Source organism: Caretta caretta, chromosome 3 (assembly GCF_965140235.1).
Source record: "Caretta caretta isolate rCarCar2 chromosome 3, rCarCar1.hap1, whole genome shotgun sequence".
Taxonomy (NCBI): Eukaryota; Metazoa; Chordata; order Testudines; family Cheloniidae; genus Caretta; species Caretta caretta.
Genome location: NC_134208.1, coordinates 204,532,589 through 204,559,261, shown reverse-complemented (window position 1 = coordinate 204,559,261; position 26,673 = coordinate 204,532,589). Strand labels below are relative to the sequence as shown.

The window sequence follows — 26,673 nt, the reverse complement described above, 5'->3', positions numbered from 1 at the left end:
CCTAGATCAGATAAGAACCCAGTCTAGGATACAGCCAAATTTCATTTGGGAATTAAGCATTTTTATTCTTTACTGGTATTATGGTAGCTCCTACTGGTGCCTCTCAAGGATCAGGGCTCCATGGTGGTAGGTGGTAAACACACACAATGACAAGACACTTCTTATCCCAAATAATTTACAATCTAAACACCAACCAGCTGCTAAAATCTGAAATCCTTATTCTTAGAAACAGTCCAGACTAGGTGGTCTCTACGCAAAGGTAACCTTCGGCCCCATCAGACAAGGTAGAAAGGTTGGTCACCACTTGTATGTTTCGTAGAAAGCAACTGTCGCACTTTCAACTGTTGTCTACTATCCAATCAGCAATAGCTATAGCCAGCAAAACATGACTGGGTTTTACTTCACTGGCTTTACAGTGCAGTAGTGTTCCTGGAAGATGCTAGATTGGCAGCCACGAAGCCAGAAGCCCTCTGCTAATCCACAGAACAGGTTCAGCACAGGTGGCAGGATACCAGACTTCCCCAAACTGCTTCACCCCAGTGTGCCTGAACCCTTTCCTAGTGGGAGCTCCTCCAGGACTGGGGGCGCAGGTCAGGCTCTACATTTCTCCTTACATTACCCATGAGCATCAGCAGTGTGGGGTAGCTTTTGTGAGCTGAACATCTGTTCACAAGCGATTGACTGGGACCATTGGCTCCTTTGCACAGAACACTCAAGAGCCATCCAACGGTAACAGCTTTTGATCACTGCTAATGCCAAAGGGTAGTACGTCAACAACCCTCTGAGCCATTCAGGTCCACACTGGGTCAGCTTATTGCAGACTTCAGTACAAGAAGGCTTCCCCTCACCTGTAATGTCAGCTCTGTAGCTGAGGAAGCAGCCAACAAAAGTTCTGCAAAAATTGCCGTTTCGGAGCTATTCAAGTGCGATGGGAACGGAGAGTTTTCAAGAAGAACCCCTAGCTCTTACATAGCAGCTTTCGTCCACTGGTCACAAAGCTCTTTGCAAAGGAGGCACAGGTGGTGGCATTCTCATTTCATGGGTGGGAAAACTGCAGTAAAGCAAGGTGAATGACTTGCCCAAGGTGTCCCAGCGGGCCACCGTAGGTCCAGTGTCCTAACCACTAAGCCCCACTGTCTCTCTCATCACCTGCACTCCTGTGGCCCAGTATTTGTGCCCATGACCAAAGAAGGCCCCTACACTCTTCCTATGGGAGTTCTTTTACTAATTAGGGTGAGTTTCACTATGAAAGGAGGGTGGCTTTGAGGGTCCTTGATAACTGGTTTGTTCGTCCAGCTGCAGTGCTGAAGCTGTTTTTGTTCTGAAGAGTTCAGTCACAAGCAGCATTGGGGGACCATATAATATATTCCCGGAAAAAGGAATTCTGGCAATTTCCCCTCTTTGTTGATGGTCAGGTTGTATACTCTCCTCATGAGCAGAACAGATGCAGTCACTGCGCAGGTTGTTTTGTTTTAAACACGTTAAAACTTGGGTCAGTAAACACTCTAGTTCAAACATTTTATTGGGCTGCCTGCAGGAATTAATGGGTGAAATCCCTGGCCTGTGTTATTCAGGAAGTCACATCAGAGCACACAGGCCAGGGATTTCACCCATTGATTCCTGCAGCCAGCCCAATAAAATGTTTGAACTAGAGGGTACCTTCTAGAAAGACATTCAGTCTTGACTTGAAGGTTTTAAGCAATCCTTGGTCAGCTGCTCCAACGACTAAACAACAATGGTTCCAATAAACAGGAGAAGAAGAAGGCTTATTTTGTTCGTGGACGGCGGATCCAGTGCACAGCGGATCCTCCCTCGGTCGCTGTTCCCAGGTGTTCCAGGTACAGCGCTGTATTCAGAACGCCAGCTCACACATCATGCTGGGATTTTCAGTGCTATGCAACAATCTGAATCCCACCCAAGTCTCTCATTACTGGCACAACACGCACTCTCATTTCACGGCGTGTGTCCAGCGGAAAGGGAGGAAGCGAAGTGGAAATAATTTTGTTATTCTGCACACATTACGTTTCTGGCCAAACAGAAAGGAACATGGACAATCCCTTGTGTTATTCCTGGAGAATCAAAACATTTCAGTGACTTTGAGACAATCAGTTTCCAGGAGAAAGACTGGAGGAAAGTACCCTATAGAGACATGGTCATGAGGAAACTGAGGCATCCTGATTCCTGGGGTCCAGTTCTCTGTTCCTGGTATTACACTACCGCAGGCTGGTTTGGAAGTAACACGCTTTTGTGATGTCTAGTTTAGATCTACATGGCTACAGATGGCAGGATTAGGCGTGCATTGTCAGTGCTAAATAACCACTCCTAATTGCCAGCCTCTTGTGCTGATTCCTGGGAGTGAGCTGTAGCACACAGCACCCTGGAGGTGAGAGCTGTTATTCAGGGAGCTCCAGTGACCCCTGAGCCTTTCCATTAATGGGAATGCAACTTTTGGGAGTTTCTCATTTTTTTCTTTTTCTGCTTTGCATTGTTCAGCAGAGGCACGTCCTCCCCCACCGTCACTCGCTCCATCAAACAGAAACACGGCATCTGTCGGAGACTTCCACCTGGATTCGTCAGCAGTCTAGGCTTTCCCCCTGTGGCCTCCCAAGAGGAATGACCAGACCAAGACACTTTTGGAGAAAGCAGATTCCCTCTCCAAAGGTCCCACTAACATTCTGTCTCCACTACAGAGTTAGTGCGAGTTACCCACACTTGAGTGAACTCCCCTCAGGTTAGCCTAACACGAGGGGGAGTGGTCACAGGGCGAAATGACACTGGAGATGTCCAGAGTGATTGGATGAGTAGCAGAGCATGGCTGCATCCCCACTGAGTTCCTGACTTAAGGGGCAACAGCACTCAGGCTTCAACCCACCCCCCATTCAAAGCACCACGGAACTCGAGCTAGAGATTTTTGTGTATGGACAGGAATCAAGTTGTAGCTTGAACTAACACAGCAGTGAAGACAAGCCCTAAGCTCTAGATGCGGAGGGAAAAGGTAGCCTTCAAACTGCCCTATTCAGTTCCAAGGGACAGGTGCTGTCCCTTGCAGGATCAGCCATATGAAAAGACTACAGGCAGATCCCTTTGGACTAGATTGTACGTAGCTGCACCTCCCCCGGCGCGGCCCTGAGAATGTGAAGTCCCCATCCCTCTCCTGCTCCCCCTTGATCTGGGGGAGGAATAAGGTATTTCACCCCTTTCTATTTGTATACACCATGTACCTGAATAGCCTGGGCTTCTCCTGCTCCTCAACCCCTCCCTGCCCCTATTCCTCTCCCCTGGCAGGAGTCACAATCTGAGCAGGGGAGTGGGGACAGGGGTACTTCCCTGTAGTGCCTTGGGCTGTTAAAGGATTGTAACAATCTAGCCCTTAGAAGTCAAGGACCAGGCTATTTGTGTAATTGTAATGGCTATGGGTTTTCCTCCAATTTGTTTTCTTTCTGGAGAGGAATATTAGAAAACTAGAGCTAGAGAATGAGAAGGAATCCCAGGGAGAGAGAAGAGAAAGCTAGCTCTGTAATGATTTGGGACACTATTTATGGTAAAAAGGTCTAGTAGTTGTTCACACAGGTTAAGCACATCACAGCCTTTGTTGGGGTAAAGTGCAAGGATCAGCTGTACCATTTGGGGGCTGCATAATTGCTTTAAATGTTCTTTGGAGTCTAAAGTCTGCGCTTAATACCTTAACAGCAAGTGGGGGCATAGGTCTTTCCCCAAGAATCTCTCCTTCCCTTTTTACTATAACTTTGGCATGACTGGCATGTCTCCTCTTATACAACACAAGGGAGGTGGAGGAAACATAGCTTTTCCCTGACAGAACTTTACTTTTGGAAATTTGTTTTTCATTGCTCAAAATTCTGCCAAACCAGACTGAAATAGTTCACAGAACTAATCCTGTGAATAGGGTTCTAGGGAAACTATGATAGCAGCTTATAAATTCATGTCAGGATAAAAAGTAGCATTTTTTAAAATAAATTTAGGGTCGTAAAAGAATTTCATAGCGATCTGTAACACATGCAGTAATTTAAATCTATACGTCTTTTATCTACAGTCCCCACGATGATCAATTGCATTTGTCAAATGCTGAGAGGCTGTATGTTCTCTTTCCCCATATAAATCATTCTGTATCTTTGTAAAATCAAATAGAATTAATATTTAAAGTTTCATTGCTTCATATTTCAAGTTGCAGATCATTTGTCTGAATCACAAAGGGCATACGTGGCATTAAGTAATCAGCATATGAACTTTTTAATGTTCAACAGAAAAGCAAATGTATCATTATTAGGAGTGATGTGGGAAAGTTACATTTTCTGTGTGCTTCTACTGCCCACCCCAGAGTGGGTCCTAGATCCATGAACAATTTCCATGGAATTTAGAGAGAGCAATCACTTGCTAAGGGCTTGTCCACGTAGGGAAATTAACCAGCATAGCTATTCTGGAATAAGTATTCCACTGTTGCTATTCCAGAATAACTTTCTCGAGATAAATGTCCAGAGTAACTAACCCAGAATAAAACTAGTTTAAGTCACTCCTGTATTTTTAGTGCACTACTCAGTGCTGTTCGTTGCCCTTGTTAGCAGTCATCATTCAGTTTAAGGGTGCTAGAACGAGGGGGGCCAAAGTGCCCCCCTCCCGCTATGTGGCTGGCTGCTCTGGCAGTGAGCCAGCTGCCCTCTCTTCTGGTGCCACAGCAGCCCCTGGTGGGCAAAAGGTGTAATTGCAATGCATCCCTGGCAGAATCTATTATTCTGAGCGGGGAGGAGGGTGTGTGGAATCTGTGGGGGACATGAATTCTGTGCTTATGTTTCTTTTGCTAAAAAGCGGGGGGAGGCATGGCCCCTGGCCCCCCCAGTTTTGGCATCGGTGCCATGAGTGCATCAGCAGGGTGCTCCTGGGCGAGCTTTAGAAACAGGGCCAGATCCTTGGATCTGTACTCAAAGGATCCTTGGGTCTCTACTGAGAAGGGAGCCCTGGGGAGAAGACGTGAGAGGAGGGGAGTCAGAATGTCACAGGAGTGGGGGAGGAGTAAGAAAAGAGGACATTGCAAAGGGACAGCAACACCCACAAGATACCAGAGCGGGAGCAGGCCTGACATGCCAATCCACTCCCCCAAAGATGCTTGAGGGGAGAGCATGCCTGTCCCCTCGTTCCCTGCTGACAGATAACTGGCCACCACCAAAGCAACGATGGTGGGATTAGTGTCTGTTGGAGGGAGGTGGAGGGGTTTGGTGGAGGCCTCTCTAGGGCAGGAGAAGATTCAGGGACACAGCCATGCCTCTGGATGCCAGGTCAACCCAGTGCTGAACTCCAGACCTTTTTAGTTGCCACCTTTGCTGGTTCGGGGACGTACCTTTGCTATGTCGAGGCCGGTTTTACGTAGGGTTAACGTACTGTACCCCCAGATTCCCCTTCCTCTCCCTCCCCCCCCGGCAGTGTCGTCTTTTGGGGAACCTGAAATATGGTAAACCCTAGTTTTATGGAGGCTTCCATAACATTCCCTCGTTGTGACGTAACATCCTCCCACACCAGCGCACTGGTACTGCACCCCACACATGCTGCTGACTTCTTCGTGTTTTAATATTAAATCATTCTCTCCTTGTCCCTCCCCCCCATCTAACAGCGAGGAGGAGGAGGGGAAGAACCCTTCACTTTTTTTTTTAAAGTGGAATGGGCAAGTGAAGGGTTAAAAGTTCTCCAAACCATGCTCAGCCTCAATCTTCAGCCCCTAACTGGAACTTGGCAGCTCTGCTTTGGAGCCATGAAGAAAGCAGCCATCTGCTCAAAAACACCATGGGGGTGAGGTGGGACTCTCAGCCCAATGCTATTTTATGTTGTGGGTTTCTCAATTTTTCTGCTAGGAAAAGTAAACTTAGAAACAGTGGGTGGTTTCCTCCTTCAAATCTGCACACATCATTAGCAGCTGTCAATCCACACCCTGTATGTCCATCCAGCCTTACTCCAGATGTCATCTGTTCAAATGATTTAATTTTAAAGAGCCAAATTCCCAACTGGTGTGAATCGATTTTGCTGCATTGGAGTCCAACTATTTTGATGCAGTCTTAGCTTCCTCTAAGAAGACAAAAGTACAATCGAATCATTTTGACTGAGGGTCTGATCCGGCTCCCACTAAACTCAGAGAGGGAGCCAAGGAAGGAGGATAGGAAGAAAGTTATACAATAGCGGATGTTTTGCTGCTTTGTGATATTTCACAATTGCAACACAGACAAGAAGCTTGTTGCAATGTTCAGTTGATAGCTCTGATCCAGGAAGGTGCTTAAGCATGTGCATAATTTTAAACACGTGATTAACCACTAATGTCTGCGGAACCACTTGCATGCTTAAATGTATGCATGTGCTTAGGTGCCTTGCTGGATATAGCAATAAACTATACAAACATACCTTTAAACAGGGCCCGATCCAAACCACTGAACTCATTGGGAGTCTTCCACTGACTTCAGTGGGCTTTGAAGCACGTCCATCTAAGGATCTTTACAAACCTAAGAGACAAGGTTGCCCCTTTCACGGGGAGGAGCATATCAAACCCACCTCAGAAGGAACATGCAAGCTGAACTATTGCTTTGGATGATGCAGACTGACCCTGCTGGCTGGGGCAGGCCAGTTCCATTGGCTGGGGCAGGGGCCTGGTTTCTGCATCTATTATTCTGTCCCTCCCAGCCTCTTTGGAGGTGGCTTGCCCCTTCTTTGGTGCCAGAAGGGATCAGTCCACGTTCACCACTGTGTGCAGGCATTGCAGCACAGGACTGGATTTGGAAGGGCTCCTTGGCCTTCCCCCACCGCAAACCCATTTAGGGCCAGAGGAAGTCAAAAGTTAGGACATGGAGGATTTAAAGAGTCCCATGCAACCTTAACTCTGCCCCCTTGTGCAGATGCATGGTACAGTCTTTAATCGCATGGCATACTCTCTCTGTCCCTCTGTGAGCAAAGATGGAAATGATATATAACAACTTAGGAAGAGGCTTAGCCTGGGAGAAGAGAAACATGCTATTTTCCAGAGTGATCACACTACTCATCTAGCAAGAATGGCTTTTGTCAGTTCATTTGGGTGAGCGCTCCTTTCTTTAAACATGATATTCTTGACTAGTTTAGGTAAGTGAGTGGCATTTTTACTCCTGCCGGAATTCTGCGCCAAAAAAAAAAAATTCTGCCCACAATATTTTAAAATGCTGCATATTTTTTGTGAAAATAATGCAATATAATCAAGCTGCTTTCAATTATTTTGGTAATTTATTTAAACTACAATACAATGGATGGAGAACGGGAGTGGGGAGCATTGGAGGAATTCCCCTAACCCCCTCTGTCTAATGTAGCTAGTATTGACCTTTTACTTCTAGTTATTAGTCAACAAATATATGCAGCCATATGCTCAGTGCTACATCATAGGAAACTGAAGAGCAAGTGAGGGCTGTAGACTCAAACTCACAATTTGTATTGGCTACTGACCATCTCCAGAAAGGTCAGTAGCAAACAGTTCATGGAGCACATTTTGATAGGAAATTTTTTCAGTCCAAAAATGTATACTAGTTCTAATCACTAAAGCACCATAAGCATTTATAAGACTATATTATCCTTTACAATAAGGGTCCTTTACACCACTCTGGCAATGTAAAGGAGCCTTAAAAATTTTACACCTGTTTTATGCTCCTGGGGAATTCACTAAGAACAATGGGAACAATTCACTAAGCAGGCAGGCTACTACATTCTGCTCTGCCTGAGGGAACAAAGCTTGCCCCACACCTACCTCTTGAGAAACACCCCAAAGCCCTGCCCCTTCACACTGAGCATGCTGCAAGGACCAAGTGTCTCTCTCTCTCTCTCTCTCACACACACTCATGACTGTCCAAACACACACACACACACCCTGCGGTGATTTATCTCTCTACCGGCTGCTCTGGGTGCGCAAATCAAACTGCCTGCACTGTTGGGGAGGGGGTACATGACCACTCTTGTGGCTTCCCTTTGCTTCCCCACCAGAAGTCATTTTTGTGCAGGGAAGCAAATAAATCTGCGGGGGCCATGAATTCTGCACAAGCACAGTGACACAGAATTCCCGCAGGAGTAAATCACTTTACAGTGCAATTCTTCCAGGCAGTAACTTTTCACCAGAAAAGCATGAAAGAATAGTTTTCTCATGGTCACATTTTGGAGGAGCCAGGACGTAATTAACAACAACAAAAATCAGTGTCAATGATCTAGGTAATTTCTGTGGCATGGCCTTGTTTTTGTTGTATTTTCTGAGCAAAAGCCAAAAGCTCCACATTTGCATAGCTTTTACCGCAGTTAAAAAAAATGGATTTCTATGTGCTTGTTGTATGCAGTGATGGCAATTAAACGTTATGGCTTGCTCTTGCACAAATACATGTCCTCTGCACGGTCTGTGGGAAGGAGCTAATGTGTATTGCATGCCTAGACCTTCATGTTTTAGTCGTTGCTGGAAATGCAAGTTTTCCAAGAACATTCCCTGTCGGATGACAGAACCCACACAGCAAATGATCTAACGCTTCATCTGCAGGAAGCACAATCACAAGATGTACGAGCAGGCTCCAGTTCAGTCTCAGAATTTGTGGCAGTGGGGTGAAATTTTGGAAAAGCTGTTGCCAAGGTTAGCGTTGAACTGTTTGGTACACAGGGGCAGGGGCTTTTCCTGTCGTTTCAAAGGCAATGTCGACATCAAATAGCTGAGAATGGGGATGTGACTAAGAGGGTGACCACAGACAAGATCTTGAGGGTTTAAACACCAAGGAGAAAGGGACGGAACTAGGAACAGTCAGAGGAAACTGAGCAACCAAAAACTTAGACTGAATGTCTGGAAAAACGTGTGGCTTAAATCAGTCTATTAGTAGCAGCATGGTAATATTTCGACACCTCAGTTGAGCTCTGGTCCCTATTGTGCAAGGCGCTGCACAGACACAGTAACAGCCAGTCCCTGCCCTGAAGGGATTACAATCTAAATAGACAAAACAGGTGGAAGGGGAAACGAAGGCACCAAGAGGGAAGTGACTCGTCCAAGGCCATGTAGCAGAGCTGCAACTAGAACCCAGCTCTTCTGAGTCCTCGTTTAGTGCCTTATTTATTGGACCCTGTTGTCTCTACTGGTCCATGCTGATTTACACCAGCCGGGGATCTGGCCCTACAAGTGACTTTTAACACTGCCTGAGCCTCCAGAGTTTCATCTGGGGATGGTAATCGTGTTTCAGTCCCTTTCCCCAATTTCTGTATTGACTGTATTCTCCTATTTCTTTTTTGTGCTTGTGTCTCCCATTCTCTTGGTCTGTTCTTGTACCCTGCATTCTCCCATCTCTTGGACTCTCTCTGTGCCTTTCCCCACCTCCCCAGGCTTGTGTTTCTCCTTCCCATTTCTCTCCTCACTTCCAGCCCTAGTCCCCCCCCTTGCCTTTGTGGGGCTAGCCTATGAATGGGACTGCAGGCCTCACAGGAGAGAAAGAGGACATAAGAACTATCCGCCTCCCACACAAGCATGACCTACCCCTGGTCTGGATATCCAGCGGCTCTCTGGACAGAGCAGGGAGGAACAGGAAACGGCCTGTGCTGGCCTGCACAGTTGGTGGAGGCTGGCAGCAAAGTACTACACCCATGGAGCAGGGGGAAACTGAAGGGCACTGTGCTTCAGAGGTGGGTCTCTGGGGCATAAGGCCTCCTGAGGCTATTTTTGCAACACTGCTGCCCTTATTCAGGGCTGTGCCCAGAGATGCAAACTAGTGCTTAGAGGAGAAGCGTGGTCCACTGGTTAAAGCAGAGGATGAGGAAGCATCATGGTTTCCCCATGATCCTGAGCATGTTTTCTGCTCTATGCCGTATTTGCCCCAGCTGTAAAATACTAAACATCTCCCGGGGGGTTGTGAGGTTTACTTCATAAGCGTTTTGAGATCCCTGGGTAAGACATGCAATAAAAATACAAAGTATTGTTATTCATCCTTTTCGGTTTTTTATTCCCACTATCCTGCACCCTGCATTTCACTGTGAACGACATGGCCACTGCCATCCCAGTGGCATTTGCATGGAGAGGCAGACTTCGATACCCAACTGGCATTCTGATCTGATCCACTTTAACAGGATCTCTGATTTAAAAGCCTTGCTACTGAAGTGGGTCGTTTTCTGCCCCTCCTTAGACAGGAGCCAACACTTCAAAGATCACGCCATAGAAATAATGTTATTTTGCAGATTTTGGGGAGCTGTATAAACTGACAAACCAGCTAGAAAAATGATGACATGAGGGCCCGCTCCTGCATTGCTTCAGAGGGTCATAATCACAGCACTCGTCTAGGGAAGACACTTCAGTATCTTTACTACTGGTAAGAAAAATCAAATATGTCCACCATCATCTTTTGCCATGGATTTAAATATTCCAGGTCACCAGTCCGCAGCATGACTATTGATTAGTACAATTTCAAAAACAATAATAACTCTTGGCTTCTTGTTAACAAAAAGCAGAAGGCTGGTCCGGTGGTTAGGGTGCTAGCCAGAGACCTGGGTTCAAATCCTTGCTCTCCCACAGACTTTCCTGTGTGATCTTGGCCAAGTCACTTAGGCCCAGATTTAGGCTCCTAAATCAGTTAGGCATTGCTAAGCTGAAATATATCCTAGTGGCAGTGCTATGGATCCATTCACAGACCAGGTGTCGGTCTGTATCTCACAGGAGCCCATCCCTCGGTGTTAGCCAAAATGGAAGGGATTAAAAATGCAGCCAACATCCTTCAGGGAAAGCATATGAGCACATGAACTCAGAACTCCTGCGAACACTTCAAATTCGAGACAGCTTGAAAGGATTATAGAAAATCAGCATGACGTTGAATATGAGTCCTCCGTGAGAGCACTTGGAACAGCAGGATTTCCTTGCTCTGTCAGAATCCATACGGTATGTTGGTCCTCCCCACTGGATTGATTTGCAAGTTACTAATGGATTAAACATGGCACACACACACACACACACACACAAACACGTTGTATGAGTCCACATTTGTCATTGAGATGAGCCACCCTGCATGAATCTGTCATAAAGCTGTTTCTAAGTTGCTTACTTGAGCTCCATGGCACATCAGCTTCTACTTTCAAGACCTGAAGAAGAGCTTCTGTTTGTAGCTCAGAAGCTTGTCTCTCTCACCAACAGTAGCTGGTCCAATAAAAGATATCACTCCCCCCATCTTCTCTCTCTCTCTCTAATACCCTGGGGCCGACACAGCTACAGCAAACTGCAAAGATCTGTCAAGAGTGGCGCTTCAGAATGGCAAAAGAGATCTGGGATCAAATTGGAAATAGGCCCAATCCAGATTGTTCTGTTCCAGAGCCCAAGGTTCAAGGGTATTTGGCTCAAAAGTTCAGCTTCTGGCCCCTCTCTCTCGTTCGATAAAGAACATATCAACATGTATTTGACAACGGTGGCCTCAAGGGAATGAGGCTGACCATTTTCAAGATGACTTCCCAGAATCAGTGCTTGGCATGGTCTGAATTGCTGTATAGAATTAACGGTTAGTAGAACGGTAGAGCAGAGCTCCCGGGCATCACAATTCTGGGCTCCCATAAGGTCCCTGAAGTCACTGCACAAGTCAGCCCCCAAAATGAGCATCAGCTGTGTGCACCTCTGGCATCTCTTTCCAGTCTAAAGTGTAGATAGGCTAAATTAGCAGAGGACAAGATGGCCATTGGCTGTCGTTACGTTACAATAAGAGCAGCAGCCTGGAAACAGCTATCAGCCCTGCGTGCGGTGTCTCTGGATCTTCTTGTAGGTCTAAACATTCCAAATTCAGATGTTTAACATGGACCCTCTCACTGCGTCTTAATAAATCTTAGTGTAATTTGGCTGCACCCACAGGATGGAGCTGTGTTGCAATCAGACGACTCCTGAGACTCCTTATGAGCCTGATATTCCTGTACAGAGATGAGGTACCGAGAAGCTAAACAGGGAGAATGACAGCACCAGAAAGCTGACAAAAGAGTCTATTGAACAGATTTTGTCCCCTGCATTGCTGTGCAAAGAGCCAGCCACAAGTAGATGCCCAGGAGGTCTTGGCTTCGAGAAGAAACATGTGTTGTCTGCTGATAAATTAGGTGCAAGTTATTATGGTTGTGATGACTGTTCATGAGAGTGGAAGCAGCAAGGTCCCGATTCAGCAATGCATTTAACTTGATTCCTGTGGCAGTTCCATTGAGAAGTTTTAGTTAATTATCTTGCTGAACCCAAGAAAGGGGTTCCCTGGTGCATGAGGCAGGGGGTTCCAGAGGTGTCCACATTGAGCTTTTCCTGAAAATCTCCCACTGTCGTAGCACCCATGGAGCAGAAACAGGGCTAGGAACCATTGGGAGTGCTTGCACAGACCACGTGCCAGCATTTTTACCAGTGAGCTGCCTAGCCCTGATCTGAGCAGGGTGGTATAAATTCCCCTGTGAGCCTTAGCTAGCGCCGATGGAGACGCAGTGGTGCCACAGGGGGGTGGGAGGTTTCCAGAAGCTCCGTGTAGAGCCTTAATTGCTCAGGAGCAGGAGCTGAACTTTTCCAAGGTCTTGAGGGGCAGAATCAGGAAGCTAATGAATTTCTAAGGAAGAGACCATTTTTTTTAACCATTAAATATGAAGGAGGGGAAAAAATATGCAGCAAATGATACATGAGCAGAACTAATTTTGTATTTATGGTTACATTTTCAAACGAGAGAGGTACACAAGGATGTGTGCGACTGCACACCTAGGACATTCAGTGACTGCCATTGTGCATGCAAAATGGGCAAATGAAAGCACAAATAACCAGAATTGCATGTGAAGTTAGCCAATATGCGCAGTACTTGAGCCGGGGCGCTGTACTATGTTATGACAGCGGGGAATGTGTGCATGCTACACGTGCATTTGCACACCTAATTGGTTTGAAAATCAGGACCCTGGTTCCCTAAATGTTCAGTGAAGCAACAGCAGTTCTCTAGAGCATGTTGTGACCTTACTCGTGATCTAAGCTATAGGGTGGAAGCGAACTTCCTTTTTAGGGTCACATGTATCCAAATGAAAAAGAGGAAATTCGGGTAGCGCTAAATGAAACTCTGTCTAGCAGATGTACTTATCTGGTCCCCATTGCCATAGTATCTAAGCACCTATCTATCTTTAATGCATTTACACTTGCACAGCCCTGTGAGGTGGCAAAGTGATATTATTCCCATTTTGCAGATAGGGAACTGAGACACAGAGATACTAAGTGATTTGCGCAAGGTAAGGGACTTGAAGGGTGGGGCATGGATCAGTGTCCACATCCCACTCCCCATCAGTACCCAGTCTGGCCCACGGAAGCTAATCATCCAACCAGTGGACCAAATTTGGTGATGAATCCTGGTCACGTGCCACCTGAGGCACCTTGCACATATGCTGAGAAGGAGGAACTTGAAGCGGGATATCAGACTGGCACTTTAACCACAGCGTCACCCTTCCTCTCTCCAGTTTTGTCCAAAGTAATGCCATCATTTTTCCTCTGCATTGTTCTGGCCACCCTGAAATAACACTAGTGTCCCTGATCAAGCAAGACCATCTGATGTATGAACAAAACTCGCCGTGGCCAGTGAAACAATGGAGGAAGTTCAAAAGGAGAGTCATCCAGCAACATTCCTATTTCCTTCATTATACACCCTGCCTCACCTGTCTGGGCAGGAGAATCATCTCCGCTCCCATTTCAATAAAGAAGTCCCCACAACTTATGATTTGCAGAGAACCTCTGCTGAATCAGCAGGAAGAGAGTGATAGGGAAAAGATTCTGGCTAGCTTTAATGTGTTTGTCTATGGTCATATCACCCTAACTAGCCCTAATTTTGGAAGCTAATCAGGGTCAGGCCTGATTAGTACCTGGATAGGAGACTACCTGCTGGAATACCAGGTGCGACCATCTGCCGAGGCTCTCCAACTTCTTCAGTGTTACTTTGCTTAAACCATGTATAAGAATTTGAAAAGTTCAGACATTGCACAGAGTTACATTAGTTCCCAAGACACTTCATCATAGACCATTTACTCCCAGTTAGTTTTGACATACTATTATTTTCTCATGTGTAACACAATAACGCTTAAAAAGAAAAAGAGGACTTGTGGCACCTTAGAGACTAACACATTTATTAGAGCATAAGCTTTCGTGGGCTACAGCATCGGATGAAGTGAGCTGTAGCTCACGAAAGCTTATGCTCTAATAAATGTGTTAGTCGCTAAGGTGCCACAAGTCCTCCTTTTCTTTTTACAGATACAGGCTAACACGGCTGCTACTCTGAAACCATAATACTTTCCACTGATGTAGTATCTTTCTTATGAGAACCCAGTAATTAATAATAACAGTACCTACCTCTTATGTAGTGCTTTTCATCTGGAGAGCTCAAAGGCACTTTACAAAGGAGGGAAATATCATTATCTCCATTGTACAAATGCAGGAACGGAGGCACAAGGAAGTGAAGTGGCTTCCCCAAGGTTATCCAGGAGCAGAGCTAGGCAGAGAAGCCATGTCTCCATGTCTCAGTTCAGTGCTTAATCCACTAGACCATAAGCACTTTGCAAATACTAATTAAACCTCCCACTGCTGTATGAATGCAGTATAATCCCACCCATTTCATGGATGGGTAAATGGATGTAATTTGCCCAAGAACACAGCACGTAAGAGCCAGAACTGAGAACAGAACCAGGTTTTGACTCCACCTCCCTTGTTTTATTATTAAACCACATGGCCTCCTGGCTATTCAGTAACTGGAAAAAGTCAGCAGCCTATTGGTTGTTTTGCCCCTCATGGTAGTAAATAAGAGTGATCCAGTTAGAGACACCAGGGTCTGAGTAGAAGCACTGTGATGTATTTAAATGGAAGATTGCCCGTTAAAAGCAGTGCCTTATCCTCAACAAGCAAAATGTGATCGGGCTTGTCATTATTAGTTATCTCATTTAAGCAGACGGAGAAAGAGAGAAAACATGGCAGCTAAACACACAGTGAAAGTGTAATCGGCTTACTCATCTCTCGGTAACTTACAAACCATACGACATCTGTCTTTGAGATAGTATAACTCACTGCTAAAGGGCGGTATGTGTTATTTCAACTGGTAACAGCCCATAATTGCTTTAGTTACATGGAAAACTAGTGATACGATAGCATTTTTGCAATTCAGTCACACAGGAAGGTGACTAAACTTCCTTTCTGTTCCGAGCAGTCAGGATTTTGAAAGGAATATCCCAGTTTGCCAAGGGGTGGGTTCTCCCCACCCCTTCCAAAGAAGAAGCACTGCATCAGGCTGAAAAATTGTGGTTCAAAGCAGATACAGGTATCTTTCTGTCTGTAAAGGAGCGATTTTTCCTCTCTACTGCCTGAAAGAGTAATTGTTGCAAAACTGTATTTATAAATAAATTAGTCATGGATGTGAACATTGCTAAAACATGGTCTGTTATACTATATATACTTAGATACTTACATGGCCGCTGTCAGAGTCTTGGCTGAGTGAGCTCTGCTTTGTGTATGCTCACCAGGCAGCTGTGTTTCGACCCTCAAGCTGGATCCATGTGCTTCTAAGCTCCCTGGGTCTGTGCAGGCTCCAGACGCAGTCTCTGGTCTTGCAGATACACTTCCCAAGAACGGTGTGTTCGTCTGGTACCAATTCTAGGAAATAGGAGCCAGCAGCCCTGGGCCGCCAAGACATGTGCTGATTCCCCCTCCCCCCGACTCCCAGGTTGCTCAAGCACACCGTCCCAGGAGCTTCACCTTTGTGAGTACTCCAGTTTATAGTTTAACCCTTCAGGGCATGTGTGATAGTTGAAAAAAGTAACTCACAGACTTTGTAGAGGACTTTCTAAACCAATCACACTTTACTCATAGACAAAGCACAAGAAAGGCACAAATCTAGGCAAAATAACAAACACTTGTGTGCCATATTCTCCCTTAGAGTTCTCACCACTCTTGAGTGCTCTTTGGGTTTGGGACGGTGGCCTCAGGGTCTCAGGTCCCCCATTCTGCACCCCATTCCTCCATTTCAGTCTTCTCTTCCTGGTTATGGACTCTTCTCTCCTGCAACAATCTTCCCTCTGTTTGTTCAAGTCCAACAGTACAACGTTTCCCCCCCTTAGCGAGCATGTCCCTTCTTAACAGCAGCTTCTACCTTTTGTCTTTGTTCCTTCTTTTCTGATGGTGATTTTCCATTGCTCCAGTCCCACCCACTGCAGACAACCTGGGGACATCTTGTTTCCCCTAGATTGCAGCTTTCTTATTGTTCAGGTTAGGGACTCTTCATTGTTCCTGTCGCACCTCCCTAGCCCACATCTGCAAGGTACATGACACAAGCCCTGATAGCAAATGGCTGACTCGCTATACACTGAGGCATTCAAAGATACAGTAGTTGCATAAAATTAACCAGAATTCATAAGCTTTACATAAGCACGTTCCCCAAACCATCACATCTCCCATTATAATAGTATCAAAGCACCACACAGTCTGTAATGACAGGTTTCAGAGTAACAGCCGTGTTAGTCTGTATTCGCAAAAAGAAATGTAATGTCTGTAATGTATTTGTCCAGCCAGCACCTCTATGAAGTATTATCATCACCCCCATTTTACAGGTGGAGAACTGAGACACAGACCATAAGTGACTCACCTGAGGTCTCACAAGAGGTGTGTGGCAGAGCAGGGAATTAATCCTAGACTAGCACCCAACCACTGGAGCACCCTTCCTCCAAAAGTAGCTCTAGCTCAATGATTCGCAACTCGTGGGCTACTTGCAGCCCAATCAGCACACAGCTGTGGCCCACGTGACATCCTCAGGGCCATACAGATAGTATATCTATCATGCGGGTGCATCCCACATAACACATAGAGAGATGCATATGCGGCCCACAATGTTAAATAGGTTGAGAACCACTGTTCTAGATTAACAAAGGTATCAGGTGTCGCACGTTGAGCTTCCCCTTTTTCATCAGGACGGAGCCTACGACAATGAGTACCAAGAAGGAATGCAAGGGATTGTTGGGTAACATGGAGCCTTTCAACGGTTTCAGTTTGGTTTGATGCTCAGGTCAGTAGAGGCTGCAAGCCATCGCCATCTGATGCCCGATGTGGCTGGACGTACGACTGACCCCAAATCTGGCAATCAGACCTTGAGCATGTGAGCAACACATACTAGCTAAGTATGTAGCTGGGGCTTCACAGTACTACTGTCATATAAATAAGCACCCTTATATCTTTCAGGCAGATTTTTGCTTACTCTTCTCATTTTCAGATTAGATTATTTGACTCATCTTTGGTCTCTTCTCCTATGGAAAGACTTGTACTGCCTGACAGCTCTTTGGGCAGTCAGCACAGTGGGACAAAGGGCTCCCTTGTACCATTACAATGTACAGCCACGGTGCTTCTGTCTGCCTGGGTGAGAAACGGAGAGCCCCTGTGCTAGTCCCAAGAATTCCTGCAGGGACACTGCAGGAAGCATGCGAGGCAATGGTACTTTCACCTTCCATTTTATCCTGATTTTGGATTTTCAGTAGCCCCTATTGCTGTTTTAGCTAAGACCAACATTTCCAGACGCAAGTTTGGGCACCTAAATCCACATTTAGGTACCTAAATAAAGGGGGCTGATTTTCAGAGGTGCTGAGCTCTGGGAGGTCCCACTGAGCACCTCTAAAAATCAGGCCCCTTTTCTTAGGGTGGGGGATTTAGGTGCCTCATTGAGGCACCAACACTGGAAGAGTTTAGTCTATGCATATACAGAGATCTGAAACCCAGTTAGGCCCATCCATCACTACGGACCAATGAAATGAAGCCTTCTCCCAGTGGGAGCTAAAGTGAGCCATAACCTAAAGGATGCCATGGTCTCACCACAATATAGGTGTTATCTTCACCCCCCCCCCCCCCAGCCTTGTGTGTACAGCTAAAAATCTCCTGGCACAGGCCCATAGTTGGCATGGCAGACAAGAGATCTCAACCCATCATGCCAGAGCTTTGTCAGAGTATGGATATGGAAGAGACTCAAGATGATTAGCCAACGTATGGAATCCACATGTTAGGGGTCGTCCCATGCAGTCTTCCAACACTCTTAGTGCAGCCAGCACTCTTGTGCTGCTGGAGAAACCCATAGGGGAACCCTACAAATATCAGATCTTTCACACCAGACCAGATGCCACAGCGATGGGCATCCTATATGACTGAAGGGACGAGAAGAGTGCAACTGCCTGCTGTAATTCGTTCCTGGTGTTGGCATCAGTCAGTCGGAAGAGAAGAAGTTGACCCCAACACAGAGTGGAAAATAATAGAAAATCCTGTGTCAAAATGGAATGAGGGAGAAGAACTATTGTAAAACAAACAGGCATGCAAGCAAGAGCACCAGTCGCCAAAGGCCGCGTGATATGTCAGTTTGGCAGAACAGCGGTTCTGGAACAATAGCCCTGTGTATCAGAAACTGCTGATCTGTGCCCTGAAACTGAGGCATAACCTGTTACCCTAACTCATGGCATGTGACTGGGCCCAGGCAACAAAGATGGGCCTCGTCCCAGCACCCACGAGTTTCACCCCTTTAAATAACAAATAATAACAGTACACAAAGGGGAGGTTTTGTTTTCAAAGGTACAATTGGGCAGTACATGCCCAACTTCCTTTGATTTTCCATGTGAGGTGGGGGCCTTTGACAATCTCCCCCTAAAGTCCTAAGCAGAAGTGAATTTGGAAGGTTTCTCTCATTTGTAATAAATATAATCATAGTTACAATAAGCGGTGATGTTAGTGACATAAACTGCAACCACTGTTATATATTTGCCTCAAATGTTGTACATAGGGTGTCGTGTGAGGTGTCTATGGAAAGGTTATGATTTGCTGGTTATGATTATGCTATCTGTATGTGTGTATCATTTCTGTAGTTGAAGTTATGAATATTGGCTATGTACTTGTGTCTCAATGTGTTTGATTCTAAGAAGCATTAGTGAAGCATTTGGTCAGCTTCTCCAGAAAGGAATTTGCAGATTAAGTGCCCAATCAAGAAACACTTAACTGACAATGGACTTTGGGAGACTCCAACCCACATGAGAAATCTTCCTGGGAACGTTCAAGGTAGCATGTGAGCAATGGCTGCTCTCCCTGTAAAGAACGGAATCATGCATGCACATGTGACTTGCCCACGTGACTCCAAACTCCATCTTGCTGCTGTGATTTTCCACAGTAAGAACAAAGGGGCGTCCCTCCACATGGCAGAGAATATAAAAGGCCCCGGAAACCCCTCCATTTTGTCTTCAATCCTGCTTCTAACCTCTGGAGGAACTTTGCTACGCTGAAGCTCTGAACAAAGGACCGAATGACCCTTCAAGCTGTGGATGTACCCCAGAGACTTGATTTGAGCCTGCAGTTTATTCCTTTACTGCTACAAGCCTGAATCAAGAACTTTGCCATTACTGTATGTCATTGATTCCATTTAACCAGTTTTAGCTCTCATCTATATTTCTTCCTTTTTATGAATAAACCTTCAGATTTTAGATTCTAAAGGATTGGCAACAGCGTGATTTGTGGGTAAGATCTGACTTGTATATTGACCTGGGTCTGGGGCTTGGTACTTTCAGGAGAACCTTTTTTCTTTTACTGGGGTATTGGTTTTCATAACCAGTCGTCCGCATAAGAAGTGGCTGCTGGTGGTGATACTGGGAAACTGGAGTGTCTAAGGGAATTCCTTGTATGACTTCTGGTTAGCCAGTGGGGTAAAACTGAAATCCTCTCTGTTTGGCTGGTTTGGTGCCTTAATAGTAAAGGAACTCCAGCTTTGGGCTGTGACTGCCCTGCTCTAAGCAATTTGTCCTGAATTGATACTCTCAGTAGTGTCCCACCAAAGGCAGCATCGTTACATAAGCACTTACAAACATTATCTAATTAGTCCTTACTATGCCTCAGTGTGGCTGGGCAGAATTTTCCTACTCTTGGGTCCTCAACTTAAAAGTTTCTTGATCTGATTAAATATAGGCTATCCTAAAATAACAACCACTCAGCCACGAATGGAGGCTGATCTTCTGTTATATAAAGATGATGGCGGCATTGTTTTCTACCCCTCCATTTTCCTCATGACAGCAGCTTAACGTTTCAGGCATACAGAGCCAGATCCTCTGCTGCTCAGTGGAGCTATACCATTTTCTACCAGCTGAGGATATGGTCAACAATTTCTGGACAGGAAAAAATCTACATTTCAACCAACCTTTATCTCACCTTTTATCGCTGTTGTCCAAGGATTACTTTCCAGATGAAGAACTAACCTTTTGCCCCCCATTTACAAGTGTCTTCTATCAGACATGTGTTCTGCAGAAAGCCAGTGTAAAGCATCCTCCTTTTCTATCCGCAGCCATTTTACTATATCATCCAACTTCTTTAGCGGTTCAAATTCTTGCATTTCTTACCGCTATGGAACAGTGAGATATTTACCCGCCCTGAGGCTGTGTGACAATGAAAGAAGCAGCATTTTAAAAGATGACCGGATTGTTTACAAAGCCAACCATTAATGTCATCTTAATGGTTGATTGCTTATATGGCCATACCATTAGCTCAAGGTTAGTTGTTTTAAAAACAAACACCTTCTTCAGAATCATCTGTACTTTCCCCAGCACTAAATGAGCTAAGAGCAGGAAGCCTAAAGACTCCATGTGACTATGCACAGCTGGTTCTGTTCAGGTATAAACAGTATATCTCAAGAATGACATACCTGGTCAGTGGTAGAACCAGTGCTTAATTTGTAATGAAAGAGGTGCTGGCGTTCAAGCACTTTTTTTGCATTCATAATTGATGCAGCAAGACCAGAGGTGCCCGGGGCTATGAACTGCTAAGTGTAGAGTCAGGGCGGGGTCTGACTCTACAGACTGGGGGTCAGCCCTGGCAAGCCCTGGCGCAAATTAAGCACTGGGTGTAACATAAAGCGTGATTGCTGTATGGATTGGGTCAGATATACATGTTATAAATCCAAACATACTTTATGGGCTTGCTCCTCATCATGCTGAAGTCAATTGTTTTGCCATCGTTTTCAGTGGGAGCAGGACTGGCTCCTTTATGGGCACAGGATCGATCTGCTTTAAAAACCGGCTTCTCTACAACTTGACACCTAATCATACAGGGACCCTGAACATTTCAGGCCAGGTTCTCTGCTGCAGAGAAAATACAGACAGAGTGAAATACAAATTGAGAGGTGGCGTGGCACAAAGGAGCCAGTTGCAGCTCTTGAATTTGGGGCCCACTCTATTCTGCCCCAGTCCTCAGCATATTTTAGAGCAGCATTGGGGAAGCAGACTATGGTAGGTAGTAGAGGACCATTTGCCAGCTGGGAATTGCAAATTCTCAGTACAATTTGGCTCCATTCCCTCTCCTTCCTGCCACTCCCCTTGAGCCCTGGCTGGTTGAGGGGTGACGTAGAAGCTAGCTGCGATGGCTCCAGACCAGTTGGGGACTACTCCACACCTGGCTGAGGGGGAATACTCAGCTGGGGAGATCCATCCAGTCGACAGCCCATTACCCTCAGCAGAGCAGTAGAAAGGGGCCATGGTGCAAGGACTGAAACTGGTTCATTCATTTTCTTGTAGTATGTTATGCAGCTCTATGTATACACACATTCAGTGTAATTTCACTGCCACCCGGCACCCCTTTGGTCAGCACTTTCCGTCCATGCAGAAGACTCAAGTTCAACATCCCTAGATCTGCTACTGAGTGTGCAGCTCAGTGCAATCTTGAAAGCAAGGTCTTCTGACTTGCATAATCCCCTCCACTCTTCTCTGGTTTATATGGAATGATTTTTAAAGAAAAAAACTGAATTAAACATATTTATATTTTTTCTAATGGAAGTGAAACCACCTGACACATAAAATAAATAAAATAGAAGGGAAGGCAATTGTAACATCCAAGATTTTTTCTCTTGTATATTAAGAAAATAAGCAGTGCCATGTGATCATGAACTGAGTGCAGAACACAGGGGAAATAAAAGAAATAGCTTGTTGAAGCATATTTTAATTATTGGTTGATTGCAGATCGGATACAGCTTTTCATTTTCATTTACTGAGCCAGATCCTCAGCTGGTGTGAATTGGTGTCGCTCCATTGGAGCTCAGAATTAGCCTAGATGAGCCAAATTCCTTGCTCATTTAGGCCTGTGTAAATCCAGAGTAATCCCCTTATAGTCAATCAATTTTCAGTGCTGTCAAATTGGTATGAGATCAGAATCAAGGGCCAGATTTTCAGCTGGTGTCAATCACTGAGGCTCCATAGGTTTGAATGGAGCTATGCCAGTCTATACAAGGTGAGGATCTGGCCTCAGGTCTTTGAATTTTCAAGCACTTTCTTAAGATTCCCTATGAGCATATGTAGCATGTTAGTTAAAGAAGGCAGATACCAAAATGAGAGGACAAATCCCCATGGTTTTAGATAGTAAATGAGGGTGTTAGATTCATTATATAGCTTAGTTTCTGGCAAGTTTTTTTCTTCTTCTTAATTTGTAGAAGCAATATAGAGAAATGGAGTAATACACAGCCACGAATGTGCATAAAATGACTTTGCCTTTCAAAAAAGGGAATTCTTCCACCATGCCTGTTATTATATAAGGAATCTCCCCCAGTAAAATCCATCATCTTTGTGGGAATAGTTCCATTCCAATGTTTTCTGTGTATCTAACATGAACCACACACTCTCTCTCTGCCTTTACACTAATGTTTTGAAACAAGTTGTCCTGATGCGTCAACACACCCAGAAAGTGTGATCTGTATTTTGGGTTGAAGTTACAGCATGTTTCCCCAGCACCATTTCCCAACATTTAGAATAGGCTGCAGTGCTAACAGGTATCCCTGGCTCATACACAGCCATCACATTCTGGTACCCAACAGGTAACCTCAGGCTGCTGCTGTCAATTTATTCTGAACGTGATCTTTTCATGTCATTCAAAGGAGAAGCTTCCACTGAAGGAGAAACATCCCTGGCTGTCATCATTCGCAGGGTTACAGGAACACGGGCTTCTCATTCTTGCCCTGTTTACGAACATTTCCTCAAAGGTCAGCAGCTCAGTGCAAGCGAAACAAAACAGTCTTCCAAGGAATTGTTTGATATTTATTAGAGCAACTTGTTTGCCAGCCACAAACCGCAAGATGGAAACAACCCACCCGAAAACACTCGCATAAACTTACAGTTTCCTTCTAGAGTCTAGATCATTATTCAGATGAGGTCACTGACGAACGAATGCTGTGATCACAAATTATTTCATTTTGCATTAGTCATCTTGGCTTCTGTTCCATTTTCCAGCTTTATGGACAATAAATACGCTACTGGCTGGCTTTTAAAAAAAAATATAAATGAATGAGCTCTGGTACCTTACAGTGATCAGAGCCAGCTCCTCAACTGGTGCGCATCAGCTTAGCTCCATTGAGTTGATTTACACCAACTGAAGAGGTGGCCCACCAGTGTTTTGCTTTTAACTCTTGAAAAGCCGTTGGATCCCAGTTCAGTGATGGGGGTAGGCACAGAGCATTTTTAGGCCTGAATGGGTGGCTGGGAGGTGTTCATACTCTCTGCGATGTGACCTCGTATTTTCAAATACATGTGGTTCTACCAGATGCAGCATGCACTGTAAGTGGGTGTGTGCACCATGCAGAATGCTAGCGGCAGAGACGGAGACAGATTGTGATCTAAAGGGCAAAGCCTGCCCAAATTGAGGGATTCTGTGATCTGGGGCTTTTGGCTCTGCCCCTTATAGGAATATAGGCCAACAGTAAAACTGAAGTGCAGATCTAGGTTCAGATTCCATCTCTCCCATCACTAAAGCTGTGAGGATTCAGTTCAGGCCCATCTTTGGCCAACAGAGTTTACTAGTTGGCTGAGTCAAGGCAGGTAATACAACATGCACTGCCAAAGGAATAGCAAGATGAAGAATGTATTATAAGGTATCAGAGTAGCAGCCGTGTCAGTCTGTATTCGCAAGGAGAACAGGAGGACTTGTGGCACCTCAGAGACTAACCCATTTATTTGAGCATCAGCTTTCGTGAGCTACAGCTCACTTCATCGGATGCATTCAGCTGTAGCTCACAAAAGCTTATGCTCAAATAAATGGGTTAGTCGCTAAGGTGCCACAAGTCCTCCTGTTCTTTTTATTATAAGGTACACGTTATTAGTGGCATAATTACGCCATAAATATTGTCCTGGAACTATCTGTAGAGCAATTTGAAAGGTTTTCTATATTGAAAAGGTAAATGTTTCTTACAGGAATAACTGGTTTCCACTTATCACTGTGGCTGCTGCCCTTCTTTGATCAGTCAACAGCACGCGTATACACACACACACATGAAAAAGTTATTAGCTTCATTCACTTAATAAAAATTCAACTGGCACTAGGGTGACCAGATGTCCTGATATTAGGGGCTTTGTCTTATATACACAACTATTAACCCGCACCCCACACACAGACACACACAAAAAAGTGTTGTAATTTTTCACACTTGCTATCTGGTCACCCTAACTATAGGGTTTTTAAGAGCCAACAACTGTTTTTGTTCTTCAGCTTTTTTCTTTTAAAGTGGTGGCAAAAGTAATTTTGTAGGCATTTATGTACTTGGGGCTCTTGTAGGGAGACCCTCAATGGACCCAAACAATATAGAACGTGGGCAGGGCTGGTTGGTGAAGGAGGTGGCCAGGGCACCAAGGAGATGTGCCAATCTGGGGACAGAGTCCAATGTACTTACTCACCTTGAACAGTCTCTTACTCAGTCAGGGGTACAAAGTCAATGGCACCATTTGTAGAGAAAGACGCTACTCTTTGGCAGATGTGGTATCAGATTCTGGCCAGGAGTCTATCTCCTGAGATTTGCCAGCAGTGCACATGTCCAGTCACAATTCAAGGGCCAGATTGTGACTTTACACAATGCCTTGAACAAAAGGTGGTGTACAAGCTGGCCTGTCCCAGCAGTAGCTCTGGGAGGTAATGTACTTCCAGGCCACCCTGATGAGTCACAATTCCTCCCTGCTCCCTCTTTGCTCCAAGGAAGTAGTCATTTGTTGCTACCCTATAATAGCAGCAAACTACAACGCTTCCCGTGCCAGCTCAGCTATTCTGCCCACCATGTAGGGGAATGGAGCCAAAGTTCTACCCATTCCCTACCCACTTCCCTACCACCTGCTCTGGGATCCAAAGCTCTCAGCCCCCTCTTACTCCTGCACATGCAGACCCAATGTCCAATGTCATTCTGGGGTTCAGAAGGTCTTGCATGGGTGTCTAGCCCAACACCCAATCTAGCGCTATGGTTGCTGTCTCCTGGTGAAACACGTAGGGAAGTCAAGTTGTGAGAATGCCATCCTCTCCAAGGCTAAATCCTCCCAACAGCAATGCTGTCTTGGGTAGGGTATGCAATCTTCACCTCTCCTTCAGCAGTGGAAATCAAACCCACAGCCTTCAGACTTGGCTTGATTTTTAAGTTTCAATGAGATTTAAATAACAAGCCAAGTTTGATGAAAATGGGTTCAAGAAAATCCTCTTATGTTCAGAGTGTAGCTCTGAAGCACCTATCTAACATATTAGGCCTTCAGACTCATCTGCAGACCATTCGCTAATCCATTATCAACCAGAAACATCAACATCTTCCTACTTACTCTCCTTATACATCAACTACCCACTATTGTCAAGAGGCCATATTATTCTTCATATGCAATCCAGAGACATCTTTTCTCCCAACTATTATTCAATCACAAGGCAGAAAACCCAGTCCACCTCACCAGCCTACTTTATATAGACTGAAAACCCCACTACAGCTTCCCTACCCCTACTCACCCTCCCATGGTGGATCAGAAACCATAGCTTCTAGCTACAGACTCATATTAACCTTCATGCAATCCACTATACACCTATAGGCCAAGATTTCTGAAAGTCACTAGCAATTTTGGGTGCTTACACTGAGACACCTTAAAGTGGCCTGATTTTCAGAGAGTGCTGAACATCTGCCCTTTGAAAATCAGGTACCTTTAAGATGTCTCATGCTGCTGAGACACCCAAAATCACAAGTCACTTTTGAAGATCTTGGCTGTAGCCCTCAGAACTCAGAGAACCCAGTGCATCAAACCAAACTAGTACATAGTAGGCCAGATCCTCAGCATGAAGCGATATGGATTTACGCCAGCTAAGAATCTGGCTTCTACCTTTATTGTTGGGGAGTCTACACATCTGTTGAATGTTTTGTATTTTCCTTTTTCAATCCTTGATTTCAACATTTCTGAAGTTGTTGTTATGACATAAGCATATCCTTGTTAATGGATGATGGGCAGCTACACAAGGGCAAAGTTAATATAAAGCAAGTTCTTGGCAAAACTAGTGCCATTTGCCGAGTTGTAAGATAAGCTATTTTCCAGCCAAGGATACGAGCTGCAACAACAATGGGAAAAGTGGCAAAATAAAAGCAGAACTTTGGTAACGTACTCTTTTAACCCTGGAGTGGACCTAATTTTTTCTGGGTTACAAAGAGATGTATCATTTGCAAGTTACAGATGGAAAATGCTGGTCAAAATTGTTATTCTTACCTTGTTAACAGGTGTTTCAGTAGTATAACTGTATCAGAGTTCAGGCTCTGGCAACAAGTAGCTGCTTGACTGGTTACTGAAAAGAGTGTATAAGTGATGTGCTATCAAATTTGTAAAAAGGTCACCAGGCAGCTGGTTTTTGGCCAAAAATGCAGCTTGGTTTGGTTT

At 45.1% G+C, this 26,673-nt stretch overlaps 1 long non-coding RNA gene across 1 annotated transcript in view; it reads right to left on the bottom strand.

Moving 5' to 3' along the window:
• Nucleotides 1-15,672, bottom strand: part of LOC125633354 (uncharacterized) — a 45,002-nt gene extending 29,330 nt beyond the window's left edge. Inside the window, exon 1 of the long non-coding RNA XR_007355576.2 lies at nt 15,441-15,672. This is a non-coding gene — a long non-coding RNA (uncharacterized LOC125633354). The remainder of the gene's footprint in view (nt 1-15,440) is intronic.
• Nucleotides 15,673-26,673: the final 11,001 nt, after the last annotated feature.